This window comes from Galeopterus variegatus, unplaced genomic scaffold (genome assembly GCF_000696425.1).
Source record: "Galeopterus variegatus unplaced genomic scaffold, G_variegatus-3.0.2 Scaffold448, whole genome shotgun sequence".
Lineage (NCBI taxonomy): Eukaryota > Metazoa > Chordata > Mammalia > Dermoptera > Cynocephalidae > Galeopterus > Galeopterus variegatus.
Genome location: NW_007726559.1, coordinates 126972 through 148665, shown reverse-complemented (window position 1 = coordinate 148665; position 21694 = coordinate 126972). Strand labels below are relative to the sequence as shown.

The 21694-nt window shown below is 35.7% G+C and overlaps 1 protein-coding gene across 1 annotated transcript in view; it reads right to left on the bottom strand.

The window, feature by feature from the left end:
* The window catches only part of HERC1 (HECT and RLD domain containing E3 ubiquitin protein ligase family member 1), a 219402-nt gene that overhangs the window by 197507 nt on the left and 201 nt on the right, over positions 1-21694 (bottom strand). The window lies entirely within an intron of this gene.

The window sequence follows — 21694 nt, the reverse complement described above, 5'->3', positions numbered from 1 at the left end:
GTCTGTATGTGGGATCTGAACCCTCGGCGGGAGCGCAGCCACGCTTCCCAAGCGGCGCACTGTAGCAGTGCGCCACCGGGCCGGCCCCTGCTTTGTATCCTTTTAAAGTTGATCTCTAGCCTTATACTGACCAAGCTCCTTTCTCATTTCCAGTTGTATTAGGTCATTGAGAGGCATGGTAGGAGATCAGAGGATGATAAGGAAAAGAAATCGGGGTCTTCATTTCTCTGGCTCCCTCCCCATTTCACAGAGCTCTTTCCTCTAGGGCCACAGGTCCTAATCACTGAACTGGTTTCCATTGCTCCAGCTCTCATCAGGCTCCACTGTTCTTCTTCTTGCCCTCTCAGGCTTAACAGTTATGAATGGCTTCCCAATAGTGTGAGGCCTTGGGAACTTTACAGTCCCTTGCTTTCCTTAACCCTACCCAAACCTCTGTAACTAGTCCATTTATTTCCTGCCAGGACCCTGATTGATACAGCCCCCTACACTTAAAATCCCTCACTCTACTTAAGGCTCAAAATCAATTGCCCCCTCTAACCTATCAAATACTACCACCCCTTGCCCCTCAGTCATCTAGTCAGGCAGTCTTTCCTACCTATCCCTACAAACACTCAATTGGGATGTGTTCATTCCTACCTCTGCACCCTTTATGCTAACAGCCCCCTGGAGTGCTCACCTCTTTCTCTCCACCTAACAAATCCTATACTAGGAACTAATTCAGATCCTTCCTTTCTTTCCCCAATTAAATCTGTTCTAATAACCTTAACCCTCAGTTATCTTTCTCATCTTAGAATTTCTATGTCTCTCATATGGAACTACTTTGAAAGCTGTAAAAATAAATGTTAGGTACTTTTATGATCTCTAATTGTATAATCTCTAATTGTTCACCATATATCCCTTAAAGGAAAGTAACATTAGCTTTTTTAAGTTCCTTCTTTTGTACTCCATCATAGAAGTTAACATAACATTAGATATATAACTCTTGTTGACAAAAAGTAATAGATGTTCTAATACAAAAAGTTTATGACAAGGAGCTATAAGCAAATGTACTGTTTTTTAATGATTATGTTTTCACTGTAATGATTCCTAACAATGGCTGCTATGAAACGGGATTTTTTTAGGACATAAATACATTTTTTAATGAAAGAATCTTTGGGAATAAAAGAGTAAAGCAAGTTATCCATTTTTCAAGTTAGCACATGCAGGATTCCTTAATTTGCAGCTGATCAGTGGCCATGAACCAGACGCTAGACTTCAACAAAAGCAGATCTTCTAAAGGAGTAAAGAAGCCCGTGGTCCTCACCATATTGTCTGTAGAAAAAATTCTCCTTCTTCTCCTTCTTCAGAACCACTAATTTGCTAGCATCTATAAAGAACAGCTTACATCATGACAATCATAATATTGTTAGTAAATTCATCCTCACTGAACTCCCAATGATATATTCAATGTACACTTCCAGAACTCATTCTTATGGGGCTCCATAAAATAAAAAAGTGGAGAAATAGCAAAAATGTAGGAAGCAGGTACTATGGCAATCTCCTCACAGAATCACAGAATATCAATATGTGAATATGATTTGCGGGAGAAAAGAGAAAATTCAAAAGATTATCTGAAAGATATCATGGCGTCAAAGAAATAATGGGGGTACATAATAGTATTAACCACCAACCGGCTTCAAAGTTACCTTTTAACCTCTTCATCAAAAAAAAAAAAAAAAATCAAAGGGATGAAACCCTAGCACATTCACTAATGAACTAAGGTCAATCCTATTTGCATGTTTTTTGAAAAATCTGTAATTATATGTTAATTTTAACAAAGGAGTTCTGATTTATTACTACTAAAAACTTAACAAAAATATGCAAAATTTACCCATAGTAGGGAGGTCTACTACATACAAAGCACAGTGCTCCTAAAGAACTCAGAACCCAGAAGCTGATAATATGTAAGCACAGTGCACTATGATAATGTTCCAAAACAAAGTTACACAGCAGGAGTGATGGATAATACTAAGGGAATGAAGAGAAGGACGAGAATGGACAGGACACAAGAGACAGAGCCACTGCAAAAGTTGAGTTGAGAAATGAGGGCCTAAAATAAAAGAACAGCAATATTCTGGGCTTGTGAGGAGATGAATTTTAAGGATATTTAGAAAGTATGCACAACAGGACTAAGCTCAATCAACATTTTCATACTGCGGTTTTAATCAAGAAATAAGGTATCATTTAAACTAAAAAATATCTTATTCATTGCAGCCTTGTTTAGAATAGCAAAAAAGAAAAGGGAAAATAATCTAAAGTCCACCAACAAGAAACTGGTTAAATAAATTATACACATACACTAGAATTCCAGCAATCATTAAAATGAATAAGGAACAGGGCCGGCCCGGTGGCGCACTGGAGAGTGTGCCGCTTGGGAGCATGGCGGCGCTCCCGCCGAGGGTTCGGATCCCATGTGGTGACCGGTTCCAGCTCACTGGCTGAGCGTGGCGCGGGCGCAACATTGAGGGTTGCGATCCCGTTGCCGGCCAGTAAAAAAGACAAAAAGGAAAAAAAAAATGAATAAGGAACATCTACAGTTATTTGAAATGTATTAAATTGGAATGATAACCATGATATGAGTTAAAAGCACATTAAGAGATTGCAACGGTTTGAATGTTTGTTCCCTTCAAAGTTCATGTTGGAACTTAATCCCCAATATGGTATTTGAAAGATGAGGCCTTTAAGAGATAACTGGGGGGCTGGCTAGTTAGCTCAGTTGGTTAGAGTGTGGTGTTTTAACACTAAGGTCAAGGGTTCAAATCCCCTTACCAGCCAACCACCAAAAAAAGATAATTGAATCATGAGGTCTATGTCTCCATGAATGGATTCATCCATTCACGAATTAATGGGTTAATGGATAAAGGGTAATCAGGGAGTAGACTGGTGATTTTATAAGAAATGGAAGAGAGCAAGTGGATGCACTCTTGCTCAGCCCTGACCATATGATACCCTGCATCACCATGGGACTCTGTAGAGTCCCCATCACGAAGAAGGCCCTCACCAGACGTACCCCCTCAACCTTGGACTTCCCAGCCTCCAAAAATGTAAGAAATAAATTTTGTTTTCATATAGCTTACCTAGTTTCAGGTATTCCATTATAAGCAGTAGAAAACTGACTGATTCAGATGTAGACCAAGCAACCACTACAAGATCTATACCCAAAAAAATTGAATGCAGGGACTTGAAGAGATATTTATATACCAATGTTCATAGCAGCATTATTCACGATAGCCAAGAGGCAGAAACAACCCAAGTGTCCATCAACAGATAAATGGATAAACAAAATGTGGTATATACATACACAGGAATATTACTCAGCCATAAAAAGAAATAAAATTTGGTATATGGTACAACATGGATAGACCTTGAAAGCATAGTGCTTCATGGAATATGCCATTTGTGTAAAAAGAAAAAAAAGAGGGAATATATATGAATGCATGACTAGAGAGGTTTAGAATTTTTGAGAAGATATACAAGAAACTGGTAACAGCTAACTTTGGGAAAAACTAGGAAAATGATAGTGAATGAAAGGGAAACATACACTGTCACCCTCTTTCTACTATGTACATTTCTTATCATGTGCATATATTGCTCAAGGATTTTTTTTTTTTAATTGAAAAAAGAAAATTATTCAGGCAAGGATAATCTCCATGGATGCTAAAACTATTGGGAAAGAGTTGTGGGACGGGTGATTTTCACACAATCTCAAAATATCACTCCTAGAATACTTATTAGTTACAAAGGAGGAAAAAGTGTGCATTTACAGTGAAGTAATCTGGTGGTAGTCACCAGCTTAAATAAGTAATCAGACTTAGCGTCATGTATAAAGGAAGAAAACAGCATTAAGTGCTTCCTGAGATGATGCAAGGAGTATACAACATCACCTATATAGTGTCAATGCAATAAATGTTTAACCTGAATATATAAAGGAACAAGAAGCAAATTCACATTTTAGGACATTATATAAAACAATTGGCCTAGCTTCTTCAATAAAGTCATTGAAAAGGGGGGGGGGGCAAGAGGATTATTCTAGATTTAAAGAGACACAAAAACCAAAAGCAATATGTGAATGTGACTTGATTCTGGATCAGAAAAAAAAAAAAAAAAAAAACAACTATGAAAGATATGTGGAAAACAAGAAAAATTAAAACACGAACCTTGCATATGAGGTGATAATGAATTAATGTTATCTTCCTTAAGTGTGACAATAGTATTGTGGTTGGAGAATGTCCTTATTTTTAGGACACATGTGCCAAAGTACTGGGGAAGGATGGGTAGTATGAGTGACTACAACTTATTCTCACTTAAAGCAAAATGTGTATGAGAAAAAAGCAACTGCAGCAAAATGTTACAATTTGTGTCTCTAGGTGAAAAGAACAGGGATGTTCGCTGTACTGTTCTTCAACTTTTCTATAAACTTGGGAAATTTTCACAAAATCAAAGTGTGGGGAGGAGGTACAAACAGTTGAATCAGTCACAGCTGAGCCCCACGATGTAAAGAAGGAGGTTAAAAAAGATTATATTTTACAATAAAAGTATACATTAAATAAGGTTTTTTCCATTATTAGCCATGTTCCTCCTGATTGAGCATATGTAATAAACTCATTTATTCCCAGAAGTATCTGTATTAAGCAAATCTCACTTTAAATTTCCTTGCAACATAATCATTTTCCTTTAAGTAATTATAGTGATACCATCTCTATAAATTCAGAGCTAGATTTGTAGCTCTCACTCAAATATGAGCTGGCAGAAAAATACTGTTCGCACATACATAGCCACTTAGGTACCTACCCTTCCTACAAGTAAGATAAAAGCCAGAAAGCAAGGTGACAAGTTTACTTAAGCTTGTGCTTTGTACAATCTACAGAGAATGAAGCTAAAGGGCAAAGAATAGCTTAGTTCACCAAAAATGAGGAGGAGGCAGAACTGTGCATCTCTTAAATCTTCAACTAACATTGTCATTGTTTCAAAATAGTAAGAATTCCAATATCAGAACACATCAAGGCAAATCTCTATTTTAACACGATTGGAGGTAAGTTATAGCAAGGAAAATCTAAATGGTAAAACTGATTTGGAAATGCATATGTGCTTATATTTCTTTGAATATGTCTATTTTCTTGAGAATTCACTTTTAAACAAAACACTGAAGTCATACGATAAAGACTTGACTCGGAAAAAAATGGGAAGTTTTTCTTGTTTCCTCATCTTGAACCCTATCTAACTCCCTCCTGAAAATATCCTAGGCAGAAAGAAAATAGCAGAATCTGAAAATAAGCTCATCCCTATGGAATTCACCAAGCTGTGCGCTTACTGTACATACACTTCTATTAGTGTATATTATACTTTGATAAAAAAAAGTTTTTTATAAAATAAATACCTAGGTACAAATTTAATAAAACGTACAGGATCTATATGTTGAAAACTACAAGACACTCATAAAGAAATCAAAGATTATACAAATAAATGGAGAGACATGGCATGACCAGAAAACTAAATGTAATAAAAATGCCAATTCTCCTCCAAATTGATCTATAGATTTAATCAAATACCTATCAATATCCCAGAAAGAATTGTTGTAGGTATAAACAACCTTATTTTAAAATTTATATGGAAAGGCAAAGGAATTTGAATAGCTAAAAAAGTAAGACTTACTATCCACTGAGAACCAACAAGGAAATATTAAGATATATAAATAAAATATAACCCAACCTTCAAAAAGAAAAATAAGACCATCCCAAAAATCTGCTTGGGCAAAGAAGGCAATTAACCAAGCAAATTACTAGATATAGTCAATAAATCAGGAAGCAAGATTTGCCCAAGAATCTATAGATGATTTCTTGAGAAATAAAAGTACAAAAATCCATTTCACAACAGGCTCCTTTTCCCCTCCCACCACCCCAAAAGGACTGATAATCAGAGATGGTTACACACACACACACACACACACACACACACACACACGCATACTAAAAGACCCCACATACAGAGTGCTGCAAAAGAGCCATACTTTATTCTTATTAACACATACTTTAAAAGGTCACAATCATTTATATTTTAATCTAGGACAGTGTAAAAAGGAGGATTTTTTTTTTCTGTCAAGCTATAAAACAATCAATAAATCCCAAAGCCTACAGAAAAACAATAAAACAAAGCTTTATACTACTCATTGCCTCCTTAAATTAACCTATTCCCAAATATGTTCTTTACCTACTCACCTGGCTTTTATTAATAGGTCAGCTATTACTATGGCAGGGAAAATGGAAGGAACTATACATCTAGTTCGCCCAGGGCATTACCATTTCACGTCTGTTGTCTCTGCATGTACCTTTTTACTGTGGTAGAGGCAAAAGATCAAATGTCTATCAATGTCCTCTTTTAAGGATACAGCCTTTGAGGTTTTAAAACAGTATGTATAGAATTTTGAAAAAATTATTTATCTATATAAGATAGATCAAGAAAAATATCTGAAGAACTACACATCAGAATTTAACAGTGATTTCTCTGTGTGGTGGGATTACAGATGGTTTTCACTTTTTTCCTAATATCTCCCTATACTATTTAAAAGTTATTTTTCACAACAAGCATATATTGTATTACTTTTCAGACTTAGGAGAGAGTCATTTCCATTGGTTAAAATGCAGCTTTTCTTTCTGACCCAAATTCTCAATCTAAATTAATATATGTTACTCATCAAGAACTGAGGGAATGGGATGTAGTATACAGAACATTAGCTTTTAAGATGCAGAAAATTTAAATTCAAGAACCAGTTTGCTGTGGAAAATATGGAACCTACCTATCCACCTTTCAAAGTTGCTAAGAGGATCAAATGAGAATCCATGCAAAATTACTTTACTGCAATGTACTAAAGTGAGCTACAATTATCATTACAAAACCACAAATAAACTGTGTAATCTCAGACCTCATGTATAAAATAAGGGTGTCCTATTAAATGAGCTCCAATTCATTTCTAACTCTGAAATTCTGGTACTAACACAACAGTGTCCTCTTAACAGCCTTCTACCTGCATCTAATCTACCTCCTTTGGAGGTATACCTTTTTCTATGGATTATAGTTCTCAGGTTGTTTTCTGTCTTCACTAGGACACAGCCTACTCTCCACATTCTTCTCTTATTGCCCTGATTGCCTTAAAGTTAAAGAAAATATGTCTATTCCCTCCCAAAGAGACTTTAAATCCCCTGCTAATCTAATTTATATTTCATGGTCTCTCTCTACCTTCCATATGTTGCAGGGTAGAGTGGTGGCTATGCACATGGCCTCTGGAGCCAGGCTGTCTAGATTCAGATCCTGGCTCTGCTATGTCAACAGTTTTGCAATATAACTTTGAAAATCTACTTAATCTCTCTGTGCCTCCCTTTCCTCATCTGTAAAATAGAAATAACAACAGTGTATCTACTGCAGAAGGTAATGTAAAGTATTAAAAATAGTGCCTGGATGTAGTAAACATTATATGGTGACAGAAGTCCTTTTCCAACACTGCTTCTCTAAAATTATTACGTGTATAGGCTAAGATATAACAACAAACCAACATATGCCTCTTGCTTTTTTCTCAATGACAAACGTCTTATTTACCTATCAAAGTTTCTCCACATCACCGTAGTGAATGGTCATACACACTCTTTATCACTGGATATTTTCCTTTAGTTTTTGTTCAAATCCTCTAACATTTCCCAAAATTTGTTCCTCAGATCACTAGGTCATCAAGATGTTATAAAGGGAAAAAATGTTCAGGGATCAAATAAATTTGGAAAATACTGAGTTAATGTTAAACTGGTTTCTTTACTGTAAGTCTTTTACATATGGATATGTACTATGACATTCCAAGAGAAGAGAAAGTACGCATCATTTCCCAAGTTTATTTGACCCTAAAACCTCTTTGTCAAGGAAATACTGCTGTTCCAGTCCTTCAGCAACCTTTAACACAAAATATGCTATAGTATGTAAAACCAATATTTTATTAATTTGATTCATACACAAGGTCTGTTCTCAAGTTCATGCTGAGAAAGCTGGCTCAGGTAACTCTAACTGCTGCCCTGCACAAATTACTTTTGAAATTTCTGCATATGGGGCCGAGCCCGTGGCGCACTCGGGAGAGTGGGGTGCTGGGAGCACAGCAGCGCTCCAGCCGTGGGTTTGGATCCTATATAGGGATGACCAGTTCGCTCACAGCGCTCACTGGCTGAGCGCGGTGCGGCCGGTCTCAAAAAGGACAAAAAAAAAAAAGAAAAGAAATTTCTGGATATGAACATTGACCTCTTAAAAAGAACAAACACCAGTACCCAGCTGCATACTATAGGTCACAAGCTAGTTTTCTCATGATGGGATTTAACCTATTTATTGGCCAGATGTCCTTTGAACTAAGTCTACTTATTCAATATTCCCAAATATTCTCTCAATTTGCAATAAGTGCCTGCACTCTTCCTTTAAAGGAATTCCACCACAGAACCTTGTGAAATTGTCCCAGTACCAGTGCTAGCATAAATACAGTGCTCTAAAATACAATTTACAATGTTGAAGAACTCTCCAAAAGAATACCATCTAATCCATGAAGAAGAAACAATAGAATTTTACTATTTTGCAATCCTTGATGAATTAATAAATCTAAGCAATGATCATCAATAGTTGTTAAGATCAGAAAAACAGATAAAAAAATCTTATTTACCCCATGATAGAAACACAAACCATTCCTATGAAGTAGTCCTACCAAAAACAAACTTTAAAAAAAAAAAAAAAACAATCTATCAATTTACATAAAATTCAGGAGACAGAATACGTTAAATGATATTATAAAGATGCAATCAGCAAAAGGAGACTATGGGGAACTATTCAGGGTAAACAACCTGGTTTCTCTTAACAAAAAATTGTAAGGAAGGGGTCAGGAGACAGAATACGTTAAATGATATTATAAAGATGCAATCAGCAAAAGGAGACTATGGGCAACTATTCAGGGTAAACAACCTGGTTTCTCTTAACAAAAAATTGTAAGGAAGGGAAAAAAAAGAAATGGACAGAGCCTAAGGATTAAAAATAATTTAATAAACATGTGAAACAATTGTAAAGCATGTACCTTATTTGGATTCCACTTCAAGCAAATATACTATATATCTATATCTATCTATAAACCAGAGAAATATGAAAACTGATTACATATTTTATGATATTAAGAACCTGCTATGAATTTTTTTGGTATAATAACAGTATTATAGTTATGCTATAAAAAGAGAAAGACTATCTTTTAGAGATCAATACTGAAATACCTGAAGTGTACAAATTACATATTGCTGTCATTTGATTTAAATCAATCCAGAGACTATGGGTAGTGAATGGTGGATAGAGATAAAGATGAAGCAAGACTGCCTATGAGTTGATAATTCTTGAAGCTTAGTCATGGGAGCTCTTTATACTCTTCTCTCTACTTTTACATTAATATGAAGGTACTTCAAAAAGTTCATTGAAAAATATTCTATAATAAAAAGATTTAAAAAAAGAATGCTGGCAAGGAATTGAAATACCTGCAGATAGTGTCTACATATTCTCACAGTAGATTAATCCACAGTCAGGCATAAGTGAATATAAATTTACTAAAATCAAATTACATTTATAGAGTACTGTAAGAAATCATTTGACATAAATTTCACTAGCAATCAACATGCTAAACTCTCCTATGCAATTATTCTTCTTTACAAGTCTATTAACAGTATCCAGTCAATTTATAGTGTAAGTATGATTTATTTTTAAATTTTTATTTATTAAATAAATCAACAGTCACAGAAAAAACTTGCAGACAACATTGCAGAGTCATCGTTATCTTTCTAGTCCTGTGGGCCTTTGGTAATTCTGGAATTTATCATGAGCACTCCAGCTCACTGAGCTCCTAAACGGGACTAGTTTTATCTTGTGTTCAAAAACCCTTTCCTGCCTGCCTACTCAGAAATAAGGAGCCAAACCTACAGATGGCAGAGGAAGAGGGAAAGAATGGTGATAAGGAGGTAGTAGTACAAAAGAGCACCATGAAAAAAGAAGCTATCACTGAGAACTGAAAGACATCTTACATAAGAATTTAAGAGTACGAAATACTCTGCAATTCCTTAAAATTTTTGCAAAACAAGGTCATATTTTGTCAATCATCTATTACTTTAAAGCTAAGTGATTCTATGAATTTGCATCTGACTTTATTCCTTTATACAGTATATCGTTAAGTGTTCTGAAAAGTCCTTCTTAATATCTCAGACCAATTTAAATTAACCAAAGCAATCCAAACTATTCTCAAAATGAACAACGGAAACAGGACATACTAAACTTTTACGAGCATTTCACTAGTGCTATACATTACATTTGCCTTTTTAGAAGCTACTAGACTTTCTTTTTTGACTTCAAAAAAGTAAAGCGCCCCACCTCTATGATAATCTACAATACACCTCAGTATTACTGCAGCCCAACAAGTAAAAGGTTTCCATTAAAATATTGGTTTAAAAGATATTACAACAGTGCTGCTCTTAGAATTACAGTTTTAATCTAAATGGCATTTCTTCAAAATGCCTAGGCTTTTGGTATAACAAACATCCTTTAAGAACATGTGAATTACAATAAGTCATCTTGGCCCATTCATCATGCCAAGTTCCCTCTGCTTCCAGATTATGCAATTTCCCGATCACTTATTTAAGAGATCAAGCCTGCAACACCACACAATGCAGAAGTCTACCACTCATACTCTGGCAGTTTTACAAAGAAATAGCAACTTCTAGGCTCTGGTTGCAGAACCAGAACCAGTTCATTTCTGGTTGCATCATAAAAAAGGGCAACTAGAAGATGAGGTTATTCAGGGGCTCATCCCTCAGGTAGCTCCCTTTCTCTTGTACATTTCTGTCAAATGAGAGTATAGTATCTGTTTACTATCTCACAGAGGTGTTAGGAAGATCATTTGGGCCGAGCCAGTGGTGCACTCGGGAGAGTGCGGCGCTGGGAGCGCAGAAGCGCTCCGCTGCGGGTTCGGATCCTATATAGGGATGGCCAGTGCGCTCACTGGCTGAGCGCGGTGTGGCCGGCAAAAAAAAAAAAAAAAAAAAAGGAAGATCATTTGAGAAAATATTTACAAAAGTATTTTGTAAACTAAAAATCTATAAATGAATATAAGCTATTATTTCACCACTTGTCTGCACTCTAGAGTTTGCTTAATCTTGCTCCTTAATATCACTGGGTTTCATGGTTTATCAAGAAGAACTCCATATTTCAGTAATATTCACTTTTCTGCAGCAAAGTCTGACCCTTACACCAATTACAGTTCTCTACTAACATCTATTTCTCTTTTTGGCAAGACAGAACTAGAAACATGCTTTAAAGAAATCAAAGCAATGTGTAGGCCCTAAAATTCTGTCTCATAGTCATCATAAATTCCTGTACATCCATATAGAATGGTCCTGCCCACAGGATCAGCAAGAACTATCACACTGAGACTGTCCATTTCTGTGCTCTGCCCCCAGTCTCTGCCAACACCCCTTTCTTTTCTAAATTCTCATCCAGCCTGCATCACTTACTAGCTATTTGATCTTAGGCAAGTTACTTAACCTCACTGTGCTTCAATTTCCTTATCCACAAATAAGGTTTTACCACAAAATAAGATTTTAAGATTTTAAACATGGTTTAAATAATATGTGGGAAAATACTAAGAGAGTGGATGTTAAGTATTCTCACCACAAAAATGATAACTATGTGAGGTAATACATGTTAATTAACTAGATTTAGTCATTCCACACTGTATATGTACTTTAAAACATCATGTAGTACAGAAATATATACAATTTTATCTGTTGATTTAAAAGTAAAATAAAATAAAAATAAAAGATTAAAATTCATGAAATTGCTTAGAATAGTGCCTGCACAATAAATGCTCAGTATTAGCTAGTATTTATTCTTCTGTATGTGCATCTGTCTACTCCCCCACCACATCACCATCACTAAATTATACCTCATTCTCCATTACTCTTTCCAAAAGAATGAGCAATTTTGAGAAAGCAGTAACTATGATCACATTACTGATAAAATTTCATTATACATGACTGAATACTCCGTTGTATAAGAAAGTTCAATGATATATAAAAGATACTGACCCCCACACACTTAAATTATATCAATACATAGATAATATACTTCTAGACTAGGTTATCCATTTATTTCCAATATCATCAGGTAGCAAGGCTGCTTAATTGAATTGTATCACATAAAATTCCCATGACCAGAGAATTTTATGGTATAGTTACTAAGAGGAATGACCTTAAAATATGGCAAAATTTAAAAGGGTCTCTATAAATTCTACTATATTAAGATTTTTATTTTAAAAAGTCAGACAACAATGCATCCCCCCAAAATCAAAATCAACAGAGACTTTAAATCAAGAGTTTAGAGTGAGAAAAAATAACTTGCCAGAAGCAAGAGGAAATATTAGTCTACATTAACATCACTACCATTATAATTAATGGGGACAACCAAAGAATGTTAAACACTTACAAGTCCAAGAGCTGAAAATTCAATTTCATTTTTTAAAATATTACTTAATATATCCTATGCACAATTACATGTTCTCTTGATAATGTTATAAATTCTAAATCCTAACATTTCACCTATGAGTACCAATGTAAAAAAAAAAAACACAGCATTCTTCGACTTAAATGTTCTCCTCTAGCTTAAAATCTAAAAAAGGTAGAATCGCTTCATTTAATTTAGAGACAATTTTACTTCACAACTTCCTAGAGCTGCACCCCTGGCTTACTATGTGCCAGGGACTTTTTTAGACATTGGAATGAGCAAGATATACAAGGTTCCTGCTTTAACAGATTTATGTCCCCGTGAGGAAGACAAATAAACAGGTAGACAAATAAGTAATTAAATTTCAGGAAGTATAAGTGTCATACAAAATAAAGCAAGAGACAAGAGAAGTGGGAGGTGGTCATTATTTTCTATAGTGTGATTACCGAAGATCTCTCTAAAGAGATGGACTCTGAGAACCTCCCTTTAAGCAGAAGCCTGAAAGATGCGAGGGAGCCAGCAGTGCAAAGACCTGAGGGAATGCACCTGGCATGGTTGAGGAATATAGGGAAGTTCAGTGTAGCAGAAGTCAAGTGAACAGGGAGGAGGCAAGGCCTACATCACGTAGGACTTTGTAGGCCATGGCTAGGAATTTGGCTGTTATTTTAACTGTAAAAGAAAGTCATTTTCAAGTATTAAGCAGAAGAGTGATTGACATTTAAAAAGGTCATTCTAGCTGTAAAGTAGAGAATCACCTATAGGAGGTCAAGTGAGAAAGCAAGGAAACCACAGAATATTGTAATTACCCAAGCAGGAGATAATGGTGGTTTACACCAGGGTAATAATGCAGAGATGATGAAATGTGATCAGGTTAGAAACATATTCAGAAAATAGAGCCAAGAGGATTTGCTGATGGAATGACTGACTATAGAATATAAAGAAAAGAGAAGAATCATAGATAACACTTAGGATTTTGGCCTGAGTGATGAGTTTAATGGTCCTGCCATTTACTAAAAGCAGATTCAGAGGAAGTAAGGAGGATAGGAATCATATCTTTTGTGTTGTATAAATTTAGTTTGAGATATCTATTAGACATCCAAATGAGATATGAATAGGTAGAAGAACTATGATGTTAGATCTCAAGGAAGGGGTTTGGGCTGAAGAAATAAATATAGGAGTCTATCAGCATACTGACAGTACATAAAGCCATAGAACTAGACAGATGTGATGGGAAAGCTTTTTTTTAATTTAATCCTTGCATCAGTCCTGTGACATAGCAACTATTATTGTTGCCATTTTATAGATGAAGAAACTGTGGCTAAGAGATTAAGATTTGCCTAACATCACTATGCTAATAAGTGGTAGAGTTAGAAAGAAGACAAAAAAAAAAAACAAAAAAACCAGATCTAACTGACTACAATGCCCATGACCTTCTCAAATGGGGTTCATCATCTGAACCACAAAACACAGACAATAATCGGAGTGAATATTTTCTCAATTCTCCCAAGAATGGTACATACTAGAGCCTTTCAAGATGTACTGGAGAGGAGTTAATTCTTTACATTTGAATGTCCAAATGTCTTACAGCATTAGAGTTTAATTCTCTCATGGAACCCCAGTTGGAAAAGAAAAACAAAAAACACCATACTATATTACTGTTTTTCCATTATTATTATTATTCCATTACTACTACTACTATTAAGAATCATTTAAAGTGAGAGATTTCGGGCCGGCCCAGTGGCGCACTGGAGAGTGCGCCGCTTGGGAGTGCAGTGGCGCTCCCGCTGAGGGTTCGGATCCCATGTGGAGACCAGTTCCCGCTCACAGGCTGAGCGCGGTGCGGGCGCAACACCGAGGGATGCGATCCCGATGCCGGTCCCCGGTACGGGCGCGACACCGAGGGTTGCGATCCCGTTACCGGTCAGTAAAAAAGACAAAAAGGAAAAAAATAAATAAATAAATCAATAAAATAAAGTGAGAGATTTCAGCAAAGGAAACAATCAACAAAATAGAAAGGCAGCATACAGACTGAGAGAAAATATTTGTAAACTATACATCTGATAAAGAGTTAATATCCAAAATATATAAAAAACTCATACAACTCAACAGCATAAAAAAATGAATGACTTGATTAAAAAATGGGCAAAGGACCTGAATAGACATTTCTTCAAAGAAGACATAAAAATGGCCAACAGGTATACAAAAAGGTATTCAACATAATTAGTCATCAGGAAAATTCAAATCAAAACCACAATGAGATATCACCTCACACCTGTTAGGATGGCTATTATCAAAAAGAGGTAAGTGTTGACAAGGATGTGGAGAAAAGGGAATACTTGTACACTGTCGGTGGAAATATAAATTGGAACAGCCATTATGGAAAACAGCATGGAGGTTCCTCAAAAGATAAAAAAAATAAAACTACTATATGATCCAGCAATCTCTCTTCTAGGTATATACCTGAAGGAAATCAGCACCTCAGAGATATCTGAACTCCCATGTTTATTGCAGCATTATTCACAACAGCCAAGATATGGAAACAACCTAAACATCTGTCAGCGGATGACTGGATAAAGAAATGGTCATGTATGTATTTATATTATGTACGTGTGTGTATATATACATGAGTATATATTTATATAATAGAATATTATTCAGCTTTAAAACAGGAGATCCTGCCATTTACAACAACACGGATGAACCTGGAGGACATAATGTTAAGTGAATAAGCCAGACACGGAAAGAAAAATACTGCATGATCTCTCTTATATATGGAATCTAAAAAAAAAGTCAAATACATAGAAACAGAGAATAGAACAGTGGTTGGGGAGAGGGGGGAAATGAGTAGATGTAGTTAAGCAAGATAAATAAATCTAGAAGTCTAAAGTACATCATTAGAACTATAGTAATAATATTACTCAAATACTGTATAACGGAAATTTTCTAAAAGAGTATATTTTAGGTGCTCTTACCACAAAAAAAAAGTAACTGTGAGATGATGGGTATGTTAAATTGGTTACCTGTAGTAATCATTTCACTATGTATAATGTATATCAATAATCATATTGTATACCTGAAATTTATACAACAAATAAACATATAAATAAACCTGAAATAAATGAGAGAAAAGACTGCTGAACAACATAAGTTACCACCCTGTGACTTTTCACGGGCTTCTCTTTGTGACCAATAAAATCTAGTGTTGTTAGAGGTTTTTATAGCACCAAAGGTGACTTTACTCTAAGACTACACCAGACCTCTACTGGTTCCATCCACAATCAGCATTCAGCATCTGTTTTCCTGGGAACATCAGTTCATCAGAAAACCAGTAAAATATAAGCTCCCTGAGTGCAAGAATCCTTGCTTTTTTATTAATGTGTTTCAAGCACCTAGAGCAGCGCCCTTTCTGGGAAAAAACCTAAATTTCCAGTCTTGCTGGGGCAGAACTTGTTACCCTGTAAAATGGAGATATTTTTATGTTGCCAGTTTCTTGGCACCACTAAAATCTAATAGGATTATCCTAATCCAGAACTTTAAACTCTCAGTTTCATCTTCATTAAGATACTGGCCTTCTTCTTTATGGAAGTATGACAGGTTCCAGATATTGCCATTACTGTGCAAAGTAACTAGCATACGACGAGAACCAACTACTACTATATCATACATATTCTAGAGGAAAAATACTTTCCTTACAATTTCAGTTATCCTTTGTTAAATTCTACAAGTATTTCACAGCACAGGTATTATGAATCAATGCAACACCTCTATTAAATGCAAAAGGTTTCAAGTGGGCAATCCTGGCTAGGTCAGAAATTGCGTTCCAATCGATCTCACCTGTACATAATAACCCACATGTATCAGTGCAATATTACTGGACACTGTATTTCATTTTCAAACTATAAGAACCCACCAACCACAGGAATTAAGAGAACTAAAACAGGAATCACTGGACTGACTACAGAACATTTTAAAAATCACTTCTCTCTGGCAAAAAGAAATTAAAAAGCATAACAACACATTCTGTTGGTGAGGCTATGGAAAAAACAGGTGCTCTCACAGATTTGATTACTGGTGGGAATGCAAATTGGTACAACACTTGTGGAGGAAAATTTGGGAATACCGTACCTAACAAGATTGTACGTGCACTTAAATTTTTGACCCAGCAATCACACTTCTAGGACTCTACCTTGAAGATACACCTCTAACAATACAAAAATACATATGCACAAGGTCATTTACTGCAACATTGTTCATAATTGCAAAAAACAGCATAGAAAACAACCTAATGCCCATACATGGAAGAATGGTTAAATAAATAAGTCAAAATACATCTACACACTGGAGTACTAACAAATATTAAAAAAAAAAAATGAAGAATATGAAATGAATATCTCTTCAAAAAAAATGAGCTGATTTGGAGTCATTTCCAGGATATACTGTTAAGTGAAAAAAGTAAAATGTGAAAGAGTATAATATATTCTTCATGTAAGAAAGATAGGAATAGAAAAACAGTGTGGCAATTCTTCAAAAAGTCAAACATAGAGCAATCAATAGCCCTAGCAATTCCCCTCCTAGGTATACATCAGGAGAACTGAAAACATATGTCCACACAAAAAATTATATGTGAATGTTCATAGCAGCATTATTCATAATAGCCAAAAAAAGAAAACCAAATGTCCATCAATTGATGCATGGATGAACAAAATGTGGTACATTCATATAACGGAATATCATTCACCCATAAAAAGGAATGAAGTATTGGACACATGCTATTACATGGATGACCTTGAAAAAATTATGCTAAGTGAAAAAAGCCAGGCACAAAAAGCCACATATTACATGACTCTATTTACACAAAATGTCCAGAACAGTTAAATCCATACAGACAGAAAGTAGGGGCTAGCCGGTTATCTCAGTTGGTTAGAGCACAGTGTTGTCACACGTTACAACAGCAAGAGTTCATATCCTGTACCAGCCAGCAGCAAAAAAAAAAAAAAAAAGAGGATGAACAGAGTAGATTGGGAAGGGGACATGGGAAGTAACTGCTAATGGATACAGGGTTTCTTTTTGAGGTGATGAAAATGTTCCAGAATTAGTGGCTATGGTTACACAACCTGGTGAATATAGTGAAAAACCACTGAACTGTACACTTGAAAACAGTGAGTTTTAATTGACATACAATGTGAATTGTATGTCAATTAAAATATTGTATGAGAAAAAAAGAAAGGAATAAAAGAAAACACACAGGTATCTGTTCATTCGTGTAAGAGAAATAAAGAAAGGGATAAGCCAGAAACGAAAGAGATTGGGTACCTACAGGGCATGGGAAAGAGGTAGAAACAAAGGTGTGGTAATGGGAATAAGGTCGAGGAATAAGGAGAGAGTGACACTTCTCTGAGTATATATACCTTTTTATATAGTACTGTGAGTAGCAGTGTTCAGTAACTGTAATGTTTCATATATCAAAATAATAATTAATCAAAATCAGCCAGGATTGGGGGGAACCCAAAATGGAATACAAACCATCTGAATACCTGGGAGCAATGACACCCCAGTAAACACACCGAGTATCCAAATCTTGACTTTAAATACTATACTCCAATAAAAGGAACCAGGGCTCTTTGGAGAAGTGGTTGATTCCAGGACTGGAGCAGGAAAAAATATAAGATGAGCATGGAATAGCCTGTGGCACCAGAATATAAGAAAGTACTTGAAAAAGGGTGGAGACCAACCTGAAAGAGCTCCCAATGGCCAAAGCTGGAACAATTTGGGCAACAAAATAAATAATGATAATGTTGGATTATAAAACATAGAATAAAATAAACACCCATGAGAACATACTGATATAAATAAATAATTGAATAAATGAGGAAAAAGGGACATCTCTCCCTTACAGAAGAATTCTAATTAATAAATGTAGAGGGAAGGAGGGACATAGAAAATCACCATTAGGCAAACAACACAACAATAACTGCTGCAGACAAGATCCACCAATGGATGTTAAAATCTATGGGAGAAAGTTTGAGGAGAAACAGTATATCTGCATAGTCTCAAAGTATCTCCCCCAAGATATGTATCAATTACAAAGGGAAAAACAGTAACTTCACAATGAAGAATCCAGCAGAAGCCACCTTAACAAAGTGATCAAGGTTAAAATATCACTAGCATTAAAACATATCTACACCATGTACCCCCTAATATGATGCACTGACAAGAACACAACATCATTTCTGTAGTTTTCTTTCAAAACACGCATAACCTCAATCTAAACATGACGAAAACATCAGGCAACCTCAAAATGAGAGAAATTCTACAAAATAACTGACCAGTACTCATCAAAAGTGTCAAGGTCATGAAGTACAAAACTGAAGAACTCTCAGAGATTGGAGGAGACTAAGACAACACAACAACTAAATTGCAATGTGGGATCCTGGCTTCAATCCTGGAACAGAAAAAAGGCAGAAAACTAGTGAAATTCGAATAAAATCTATAGTTTAGTTAACAGTAAGCATATTATATCATTGCTAATTTCCTGGTTTTGATCATTGTACTATGTTTATGTAAGTTATTGATGTTAGAGAATGCTGAATGAAGGGTATGTAAGAACTCTGTACCATCTTTGCAACTTTTCTGTAAGTCTATTATTTCAAAACAAACCATTCAAAATTAATCCATCAATCCAACAATTGATCATCTGATACAATTATCACATTTCCTTACTCAGGGATCTCATCTGGAATTTAATATTCCCATAATTTAAGGGTTCCAGTAAATGAAAGCAGAAAAAACTAAAATCATAAAAATCAAGTCTGGTATCTAGTAAGTAAATTACCTATTTTACGCTCCCTTACTATATTTTTTTACTTTAAAAAAAAAAAAAAAAAGCTAACTGATGTGACATTACTGACTTTGCAAACTTCTTTTTAAATGACTTGACCATTTTTTATGTTTTCAACATCATGACAATCTGAAGTATGTGCCCATAACAAGGCATGTCATGTGTCTGTTAAGTGAAAGTTTTATTTACAACAAAAAATTATCTTAAATAGATTATAGTAAGTTTGCTACTTGTTATTATGTAGTGCCCAAATATAAAATTTAACTTTTATTTCACAAGTTTGTTTTATCCTAACACAAACTTCCCACAATGTCATCAATATTGTCATTTTAAATTTTGAAAATTTGAATTTTAAAAGATCAGCAGTTCAATGTATCCAATCTTTTTTTTTTTTTTTTTTTCCTGTTTCAAATATTAACAAGGAGTAATTTAGTCTTACATTTTGGAGGAAAAAAAAGTGCTTGGAACATAAGAATTGTATTACTATTTATTATCTGCATCCTCTACTAACCAGTTCAGCTCAATCAACATCACATTCTCCAAAATTCCTTTTAATCAAACGACTTGGAGATGTTAATATTAATAAGCAGATTAAGTGACACATCTATACTTGCTTTCTCCTACATGCACCACCAGGAAACCTGCATTGGGAACTGGAATACATGACCAGCAAATAAGTGTCACATGCAAGCAACATGACTAGAAATTCAAGAAGCAGAGTGATAAGAACCTTAGAGAAAGCAAAATTCATAAAAGTTTAGAATACAAGAGGCCTTAATAGGCCATCTAATCCATTCCAATAACAACCCCAGACAGATGACAATCAATCCTATTTTTAAAAGCCTCCATGTTTCCAACCTCCCTAGATATCTCATTCTGCCATACAATCCTGTCATGTGATTTGGGGGAAATATTATGACTGTTCTTTGCTCTAACTAATGCTGTCTTTTCTCAAATACTATAACAATAGTATTTTAACTCACTTCCAGCATAACACAAATATGCACAGATGCAGAATACATATGTGTTTATATGTGTATCTATATGCATAACAAAGATACCTAGGAACCTTAGTTCTGCTTGAATAAACACACGTTATGGAAACACACATAATCAAAAGTACATACCCATCCCACACTAATCACAAAAAGCACTATGAAACAATGTCACATAACAATTTTGGTCTAAAAATAACCAGTGGAAATCAATTTTATAAAACCTTGAGGTAAATAGGTTTCTTCCCACTATGAATAATCATAGTTTCTTTGCTTTCCACAAAAACTGTCCCTTTCTGAGAACCCACCACAAGTAAAACTACACCATGTACTAGATCCAAATAATTTTTTTATATTTAATTTTTAAAACCATTTAGCTAACAATCATTCTGGAAGAGGGCTCAATTAGATAGTGATGACAGAGTACAGCCAGTGATAATGAATATGTAACCAGTTTCAATCAAGCCGGCCAAAGAAATGATTCAAATCAAATCTTTTTTTGGAACATGTACAGAATGGGAAAGTCCCATGCAAGGATTACCCAAGTACTATTTGAAAAAAATAAGTGTCTGTTAGGAAATACAGCAAAATGTTAACCATGAAATGCTATCTCTGGATATGTAATTAAAAGATGGGTTAGGTTGTTCAGATTTGTTATTCCTATTATTTGATTTTCCATATTTTCTATCATAGACATTTTTTTAAACTAAGGCAAATTCTATCCATGTTTCACAGTTCTCTTAGATAGCATGTCTTTTACATAACCTGCCGGGAGAGGTGGTACCAGCTCCTGTCCTCCTCGTGTCTACCAGGAACCTGCCACCCACTACAGAAAAGATTTCACCATGTTCATTGGGACAGCTCCTGTCATCATCATCATCCTCATGTCACCCCGGAGACTAAACAATGCTCTTCGTGTCTCCCCTCCCGGTAGCAAAGGCTTTATATATTGTTATCTTACCGGGGCGGGAGATTTGGAGAAAGATTTAACAGATGGTGAGCTACCCCCCTCCCTCCCCCAAAAGGAGAGGAGAGGAGAAAGACACGTCGTGCCAACCTCCACCCCTCAAAGAACGGCCGGCGACTGGGGGCACCGGGGTCGTGGCTCTCCCCAGATCCCAAGAGAGAGTCGGGCCGCCAACCCCCTATTATCACCCCCCCCCCCCGCCCGAACCTCAGCCGGGGGAAAGGCGCTTGTTAGCGGATAAAGGGGTGAGGGAGAAGGTCAGAGACGCGACCCCTGAGGGGCCGAGGGACAGGCACAGCAAGCCGCTGGAGGGGC